The sequence below is a fragment of the Hoplias malabaricus genome, chromosome 3 (assembly GCF_029633855.1).
Source record: "Hoplias malabaricus isolate fHopMal1 chromosome 3, fHopMal1.hap1, whole genome shotgun sequence".
NCBI lineage: Eukaryota > Metazoa > Chordata > Actinopteri > Characiformes > Erythrinidae > Hoplias > Hoplias malabaricus.
In genome coordinates this window covers 45,072,763-45,081,019 of record NC_089802.1, presented here as the reverse complement: position 1 = coordinate 45,081,019, position 8,257 = coordinate 45,072,763, and the positions used below count along the sequence as shown (strand labels likewise).

At 44.1% G+C, this 8,257-nt stretch overlaps 1 protein-coding gene across 4 annotated transcripts in view; it reads left to right on the top strand.

Annotated features, from left to right (window-relative positions):
- The first annotated feature begins 3,669 nt into the window (after window positions 1-3,669).
- The window catches only part of LOC136691564 (cadherin-22-like), a 216,445-nt gene continuing 211,857 nt past the window's right edge, over window positions 3,670-8,257 (top strand). The window contains exons 1-2 of one of the 4 annotated variants that reach the window (XM_066664140.1): window positions 3,670-3,848; window positions 4,621-4,657. The gene's annotated coding sequence lies outside the window, so the exon portion shown is untranslated. Of the gene's footprint in view, window positions 3,849-4,100; window positions 4,322-4,620; window positions 4,658-8,257 lie in introns of those variants that run through there. The other 3 variants (XM_066664141.1, XM_066664137.1, XM_066664142.1) reach the window with 3 other exon arrangements.

The window sequence follows — 8,257 nt, the reverse complement described above, 5'->3', positions numbered from 1 at the left end:
AAGGAAAGGGAGATTAGAGATGGGCCTATAATTTGCGAGGTTCTCAGGATCTAAGCCAGGCTTCTTGAGAACTGGAGTAATAGCTGCCAGTTTCAAAGAAGCTGGGACCATTCCTGAACTAAGTGAAGCATTGAAGTGAAGCATACTTTCTGCACACTCTCTCCCCATCTCTTTTTCTCTTCTCTGTTTCTCTTTCTCCATGCTCTTTCTATCTCGGATTTCTCTCATCCATCTCCTTTATTATCTATCTATCTATCTATCTATCAAATCTTTTGCACACCCCCACACAGTCTCTCTCTCTCTCTCTCTCTCTCTCTCTCTTCCTCCAGAGAATGACAGAAAACTGCCAAAAGCCCTTGTGTAATCCCTCTTCTTGGCCTCCTACTGCCCTCCTCCCTCCTTCCTCTTTTTTTATATATGCACACACAGTGTGTATGTGTGTGTATTCCTGTCTCAGAGGGACTTCTTCTTTGACTTCTTGTGTTTATCATTATAACCTCTGACTGTGACCTATATCCTCTCACAGTCAGAGCGAAACATGTGTGTAGTTCCTCACATGAGAAGCACTCTGCAAAATAAAGTAACTGATTCTAATTCAGATTCTGAACATGATCCTGTGAGGCCCCTAAGCACATCAGCTACCCCCCCCCCCACACACATACACACACACATGGCATAAACACTTTAAAAAAATAAATTAAAAAAATAAATAAAGGGGGGGTGACTCACTCAGCATTAAACAGCGTTTCACATCTGTGCTCATGTCCATTTTTATGCCACTATTTTTTGTGACTTGTTTTGAAATCAGAATTGATCGTATTAATGCATTAGTCAATACCCTGTAAATCAATAATCACTGAAAACAGAGAATGGACCAAAAAACCCTAAGGCGACATTTATATTTATATATATATAAAAAATATGATAGAAATAAGAAAAGAAACAATATGTTCTTATCTTTAGCTCACAATTAAGAGCTATTTGTTTATCCACGTGTTTCTACCTGTGCTGGATTATATCAGTCACTCTGAGCTTCGTGGTGTGGGGTCAGTAATCCATTTCTGACCTCAGTATTCAAACTGACATCACACATCAGATAAAGATGTTCACAGCCCCTCATCAGAAAACATTCCCACAGAATAAACAGCAGCTGGAGTTTTCTCATTATGTCTCAAATTAAGAACAACTATATGGAGATACAAGGTTTTGTCTTGACAACATCTGGCCGATGTTTAGATGTGACAGGTATTTAAACTGATATATGACAAGTGTGGTCTGGAAGAGCTAAATATTAAAGGAACACTAGTATTTTTACTTGAACTTTATAGCTTCAAAATCATTCGGATGTTTCACTGAATATGAATTACACACTGCAGCTGCTGGGGGATCCAAGGAGCAAAAATACAGTTTTACCTAGTGTTACTGTATTGGTTTTACTGCATTGTAACCTTAAAGCAATAAACCTTATCTTTCTCAGCAATGTTTATGGTAGTGATCTAGTGGCAGCTTCTGCTAATGGTTAACCTTTGTGTATAAGCATTGGTGGTGTATGAATATAAAGAATATTCATTCATTCACTCATTATAAGTGCTCATCCAGTTCTGGGTCATGGAGGGTCCGGAGCCTACCCAGAATCACTGGGTGCAAGGCGGGATCACACCCTGGAGGGGGCACCAATCCTTTACAGGGAGACACACACATACACACACACACACACACACACACACACACACACACACACACACACACACACACACTCACACCCATGGACACTTTTGACTCACCAAACCACCTACCAGCGTGTGTTTTTGGACCGTGGAAGGGGACCGGAGCACCCTGAGGAAACCCACGCGGACACAGGGAGAACACACCAACTCCTCACAGACAGTCACCCGGAGGAAACCCACATGGACACAGGGAGAACACACCAACTCCTCACAGACAGTCACCCGGAGGAAACCCACGCGGACACAGGGAGAACACACCAAACTCCTTACAGACAATAAACTGGAGGAAACCCACGCCGACATGGGGAAAACACACCAAACTCCTCACAGACAGTCACCCGGAGGAAACCCACGCTGACACAGGGAGAACACACCAACTCCTCACAGACAGTCACCCGGAGGAAACCCACACAGACACAGGGAGAACACACCAACTCCTCACAGACAGTCACCCGGAGGAAACCCACGCGGACACAGGGAGAACACACCAACTCCTCACAGACAATCAACTGGAGGAAACCCACGCGGACACGGGGAGAACACACCAACTCCTCACAGACAGTCACCCGGAGGAAACCCACGCAGACACAGGGAGAACACACCAACTCCTCACAGACAGTCACCCGGAGGAAACCCACATGGACACAGGGAGAACACACCAACTCCTCACAGACAGTCACCCGGAGGAAACCCACGCGGACACAGGGAGAACACACCAAACTCCTCACAGACAATCAACTGGAGGAAACCCACGCGGACATGGGGAAAACACACCAAACTCCTCACAGACAGTCACTCGGAGGAAACCCACGCAGACACAGGGAGAACACACCAACTCCTCACAGACAGTCACCCGGAGGAAACCCACACGGACACGGGTAGAACACACCAACTCCTCACAGACAATCAACTGGAGGAAACCCACGCGGACACGGGGAGAACACACCACACTCCTCACAGACAGTCACCCGGAGGAAACCCACGCAGACACAGAGAGAACACACCAAACTCCTCACAGACAGTCACCCGGAGCGGGACTCGAACCCACAACCTCCAGGTCCATGGAGCTGTGTGACAGAGACACTACCTGCTGTACCACCGTGCCGCCCAAAAAAAAATATTACTACTGAGAATGGCAATTATATAATCTTGCATATATTTTGAATTGCAATATCTATAGCTTATTTAAAAAAAAACTCCATTGTGTCAGGTGCTCCTCCATTGGTCTCCACACACATCATGCTTTGGTCCTCACCAATACACTTCCAGATAAAAGCTCCAGATTGTACTTTACATAGGATGCGTGTCCCATGGCTCCCTTGTCCCTTTGTAGTGCACTACATTGGTCACAAAGATATGGCTTTATCAATCAATAAGCACTGTATATGTCCAGCAGGGAGCCGTGCAGCCTGTGGCTGAATCCCAAATCTATCTCTTAGACACTGAATGCATTATTTGGATGTGAAAGACTTTATTCATGAGCTGCACTATGTAGGGAGCAGGAAGCTGTTTCAAATTCAACCTTAAAATCCACTTCTAATTCATCCAACAGATTTAACAAAAACAGGTTTTTGGGATTAAACACAATGTCAAAACAGGACGTGGTCTCTCTCCTGTCTGTCTGTCTTCCCTTTCGGTTTTTATCTCTCTATCTCTCTCTCGCACACACACACACTCCCCACTGCCACTCACTTTTCTTGCTCTTCTCTTTCACTCTCTCTCTCTCTCACACACACACACACTCTCACATCTCCCTCACTCTTCTTGTATTCTCTCCACTCTCTACCTCAGTTACTCTACTTGTTCCCCCTCTCACCCCTCCGCCTCTCCCTCTCTGTCCTTGCTCTCTCTGTCATTTCTCTTTCCCACTCCTGCTCCCTCTCACACTCTCTCTCTCTCTCTCTCTCCCTCTCTTCTGTTTCTCCAGTCCACCACTAGAGGCTCTCTCTGTTTCTCCATCTCTCTCACTCCGCTGTTAGAGCGCGTGTGTGTGTTTCTCACCGCAGCGCACGAGCGGAGAGTCTCAGCTTCAGCCGCGAGGAACTGAGTGTGAGGAACAGAACCCCAGCGAACCCACCGAGCCCAGCCCCGCGTCCCTCAGCGGCTTTTACTCGGGAACAGGTGAGAGTCTGCGGGCTTTTATGTTCCTCAGGACTGGGGGATACTGCGCTCTGCTTTGGGAAGCCGGGAGTTTAATTGGAGAGAAACTGAGTTATTGCTGGGAAGAGTCTTCAATACACCGCTGTATTACCCGGGGATAACCGGGGGTTAGTGGGCAGCACTGTGGAAGAACGCGTATACATATGTGTGTGTGTGTGTGTGTGTGTGTGTGTGTGTGTGTGTGTGTGTGTGTGTAACTTGTTGCCTCTAACGGATTCTCTCGGGAGCAGGTGTCAGTTTTATGGAGAAGTTTGGGTGTCGGGGCAGGTTTAACCCGTCGCTCCGAGTTTTGAGGAGGCGAGCAGGAGCTGGAGCTGAAGTGTGGAAAGTTAATTGAGTGGCTGCAGTTAACCGTCGCTTCTCCCTGATTAAAAGTGCTGCTTTGAATTTCCTCCATTTTCGTCGGTTCTAAATCAGCGCATTTCTCTTTAAAAGTGAGTGAAATGGACGACAGGAGTTGTTGCTGTGTAACGTTAAAATGTGAGCTGGAATTTCAAGTTAGCTCATACGTTTGGACGCAGTTGAATCCCCTAGATATTAGCCCTGTTAGCCCGTAAGCTCTTTTAATACACATTAAAATGACGACACTGGCCATTAAACATTAATTATGGACTATTCGTGGCACTTGCTGTATCTTTAGAGCAGTACGGTTATACATTGTGAATATAAACACGGAATAAACCGTGTTTCTCCAGAGTATTCAGCTCCAAACCCGGTCCCCTTTTCCTTGTAGGTCGTGGGTTTCCTGACGTGGTGAAGTGCTTATGGAGGTACGTGCTGTTTTTTATTTCTTGTCGTAGCAAGGCACTGTGGTCGCCCTTAATATGGAATTTCTGTGAAGTCCTGGGAAAAAAAGAAGCTTTTTAGTGGTCGATAAACTGCATTTCGTTGCCGAACCTGGTGTGAGAGGCTTTTATTGTAACTCTCCAGCCGGCTGCAGTGAGTGTGACGATACTGCCTTCTTCCACTATGAGGCTGATACAGGATTTCCAGAAATATCTGCTGAAGCTAACGCTCTTTTTGGCTCTCCAGAACTCGCTCACCATCAGCTGTGCACTTCCTCTTCAGCCCACTGGACATTGTAAGCTCTAGTAGTGGGGTTTAGTTGTCTACATGAGTATCCAATGTAAGATATAACTGTTATTGAGGAACTATACAGTGTGAATGAGTGATGGCGCTCTTCTTCACTGCCAGCTATGAAAAACAAGACTAAAAGAAGCTAAATGTTTGCTTGTCACTCTTGTTATTAGACTCATTATGTGCCTGCCAATCATCAGTGCTGAGCATATGCTTCTAAAATGGTTACTGTGTTTAATTAACTTTAAAAGCTAATAGTATTGTGCATATTGCTTGGGCATACTTGGTTATTTCAAACTGAAAAGGTTCCAGCATTCATCAGGGATACAGGACTAATTAATGCTGTAGATGAAGTACTCAAATGACAAGAATATGAACTTAATGTGAAATCTACCTTGTTTTCAAAGCATTGTTGTTAATAACGGGCTGCTGTTAGTTGTGCTGTGTTGCATGGTGCCCATGGACATCACCACTGGCACTGGCGTTTTCCGTGAGGTGAAGCATAGCGTAAGTGTAGTAAAACTACTACCCATGCACTGCTGAGAGGGATAGAGCGACACACTCTTTCATGTGAAGCAGGGTATGCTCTCCTGGACTCTTTTTATCCTCTTTGGGAATGCAAGCAAACATGGCTCTTCTTTGCTTTCCAGTTTGTGAGCTCAGCTCTCGGTGTCGGGGATGTTTGGATGTTTTTTTTGGATGTGTGTTCAACACAAGGTTTTATAACATTCCTAAGTCAAAGTTCTTGTCATAGATTGGAGGTGGTCTGAGTGGTTTGTCTTAAACCTCTAGAGTCTTGATCTGAATGAGTTGACTCTGCTTAGTCTTTATCTAAAACGTATCCAATCCTTGACAGATAACACAGTAAGGTTTTTGTAATGTTTCATTTTACTCACCTGCTCAGTTACACATGCAGGCCTCTTGTCTACAGCTGCTATATACATTTATCATAGACACCAAAACTCTTGATTGAGAGATGATTAAGAAAAAGTGTTTTTGATTACAGTTATGACCCGCTTTTCCAAAATGTGTGGGTGGTTCTTGTGAAGAACCCTGATTAAGTTTCAAGACGTTCTACAGATTCGAAAAGCCCTATACAGTATCAAAGGACCTGTTTACACCTGGCATTAATGTGTGTTTTAGGTGATTGGGTCATGTTTGGATTTCACTCGTCCACATGAAAAAGCCAAGTGTGAAAACCCCCAGGACGTCTTGTGATCAGATTATCACTCAAACCACATTCGGAGGAGTCAGAGACAGCTCTAATTCTGATTTAACACAAGTGTAAACAGAATGCTTTTGTCAAATAGTATCCTGCTTCCTACAGACTGCACTTCAGAGATTATAAAACTAATGTTTTTTCCGGATACAAAACACACATTAATGCCAGGTGTAAACACGCACAAAGGGTTTTCCTGGAACTGTATGTCCAAGCCAGGTGCAATTTGGAAATGATAGTCTGAAGAGGTGGGCTGTATGGCAACAATAGTCACATCCAAATAAATAAAAATGCTTTCTAGATACAGATGAATTACATTTAAAATCCAGCATCAAAGTTCGTCACATTTGTATACATACATCTATTGTCATTGAAACACTTATCACGATAACACTAAAATATCATAACATTGCCCCCCTCTGGCTTGGTGTGACTTTGTGGAGTGAAGCTGAGGATGAAGATTTCCATCCCTCACCCCGTACCCATTTATCGCTCACTGTGTAAATACTGGCAGGACACAGGGTGCGTGTCTGTAAATCATAGACGCACAGATGAGCGCTCTATAGATTGGTTGTGATTTATGTGTGACAGTCCCACAAACACAAGGGACCCTACCATCGAGGCCCCAGGGCTGATAAATCGCTCGGATGAAGCAGCAGGGCCCTGGTCGACATTGATTACCGTTTACCGGGTCTGAGAATAAACCATAGTGAGGGTTTTGAGGTGGGCTTATGAGGGGTGGGAGGTGATGGATGTTGCTGGGGGGGATGGTACCAATGACAGATATGGGTTACAAACGAGAGGGGGGTTTATGGCTTCTGGAAATGAGACCATTAGGGTGTTCTTTAATTGATCAGAGTTCAGTGCTCACTGCTGCAGTTCTGCACCTGCTTCAGGAGCCTCTGCTGCAGACCTTTAGCTTAAATTATCCACTGTGTTACAATCTCACACCTGCTCTGAGGGCAAGCGTGCCAAAGGAACTCGGCCTCCGGCTTCCGCACCCCGCTCTGTATGTATGGTGTGTGTGTGTGAGAGAGAGAGTGTGTGTTCTCAGGCAGTGAGGCAGGCCCAATCTTTCTTTCAGTTTTCAGTTTTCCTGAAGTGAACGCATGTTTGGTCAGTAGTCATACATGTGAAAAATGATTGGATAAATTTTTGACAGTTTGTCAATCTTGTACATAGGCTTGTTCTCTCATTTCTGACATTAAACCCCTTTTGTGGGTCCTCTGAATCTTTTCTGCTTTTGTTGCTTGGCTTCCCTGGTCTCTGAGTGCCGTTTTTGTCACACTTAATTATCTTAGCATAATGAATATTATACTATGGTCTATTAAATGTTTCATTTTATTGCAGTTGAAAGTTCTTGTTTTGCTGAGAGACTGATCCGCAGGACTGAGAGCACTTCATGAGATGAGAGATGACATTGATGAATCAGTGCCATGTTCCTTAAATTATATTAGCCTTCCAGCCTGCTTCCAGTTTGCACGCACCGTTGTATGCTGCTGCTTTTTACAATAATTTAAATAGTAATTGGTCTTACTTGGTAGAGGACCACTATTACTACTATGGACTGTATTATTATCATAGTCAAAATGTCATGTATTTTTGGGCATGCTCTTGATGTTACTGGTTAAAGAACACTGACTGCGTGATTAATTGCAGATTGAGTCTGATTAATGGATTTGGTGCAGCACATAAAGGTGACACTACTTTGTTTATTTTGTATTGTGCATATAGTCAGCACTTAAACACTACCCAATTGTATCCTGAAAGAAAATTATAGCTTAATTAGTCTTATTTTACTCATGTCACCCCTACCTAAAGCTAACTATTTAATGCCCTGAATACAAATAATTGGCTGTGTTTACTTTGCAATCAGAATTAAAGACATATATGTATTCAGCTCATAGATATATGACTTATCAAACAAAGGCCACTCCTATTAAACTCTTATTTTGATTTAAGAAGGTGGGTAATGCTTCTAATAAACTGTAAAATCGAAGAATAAGATCAAAGTAGGGCGGCACGGTGGCGCAGCAGGTAGTGTCGCAGTCACACAGCTCCAGGGGCCTGGAGG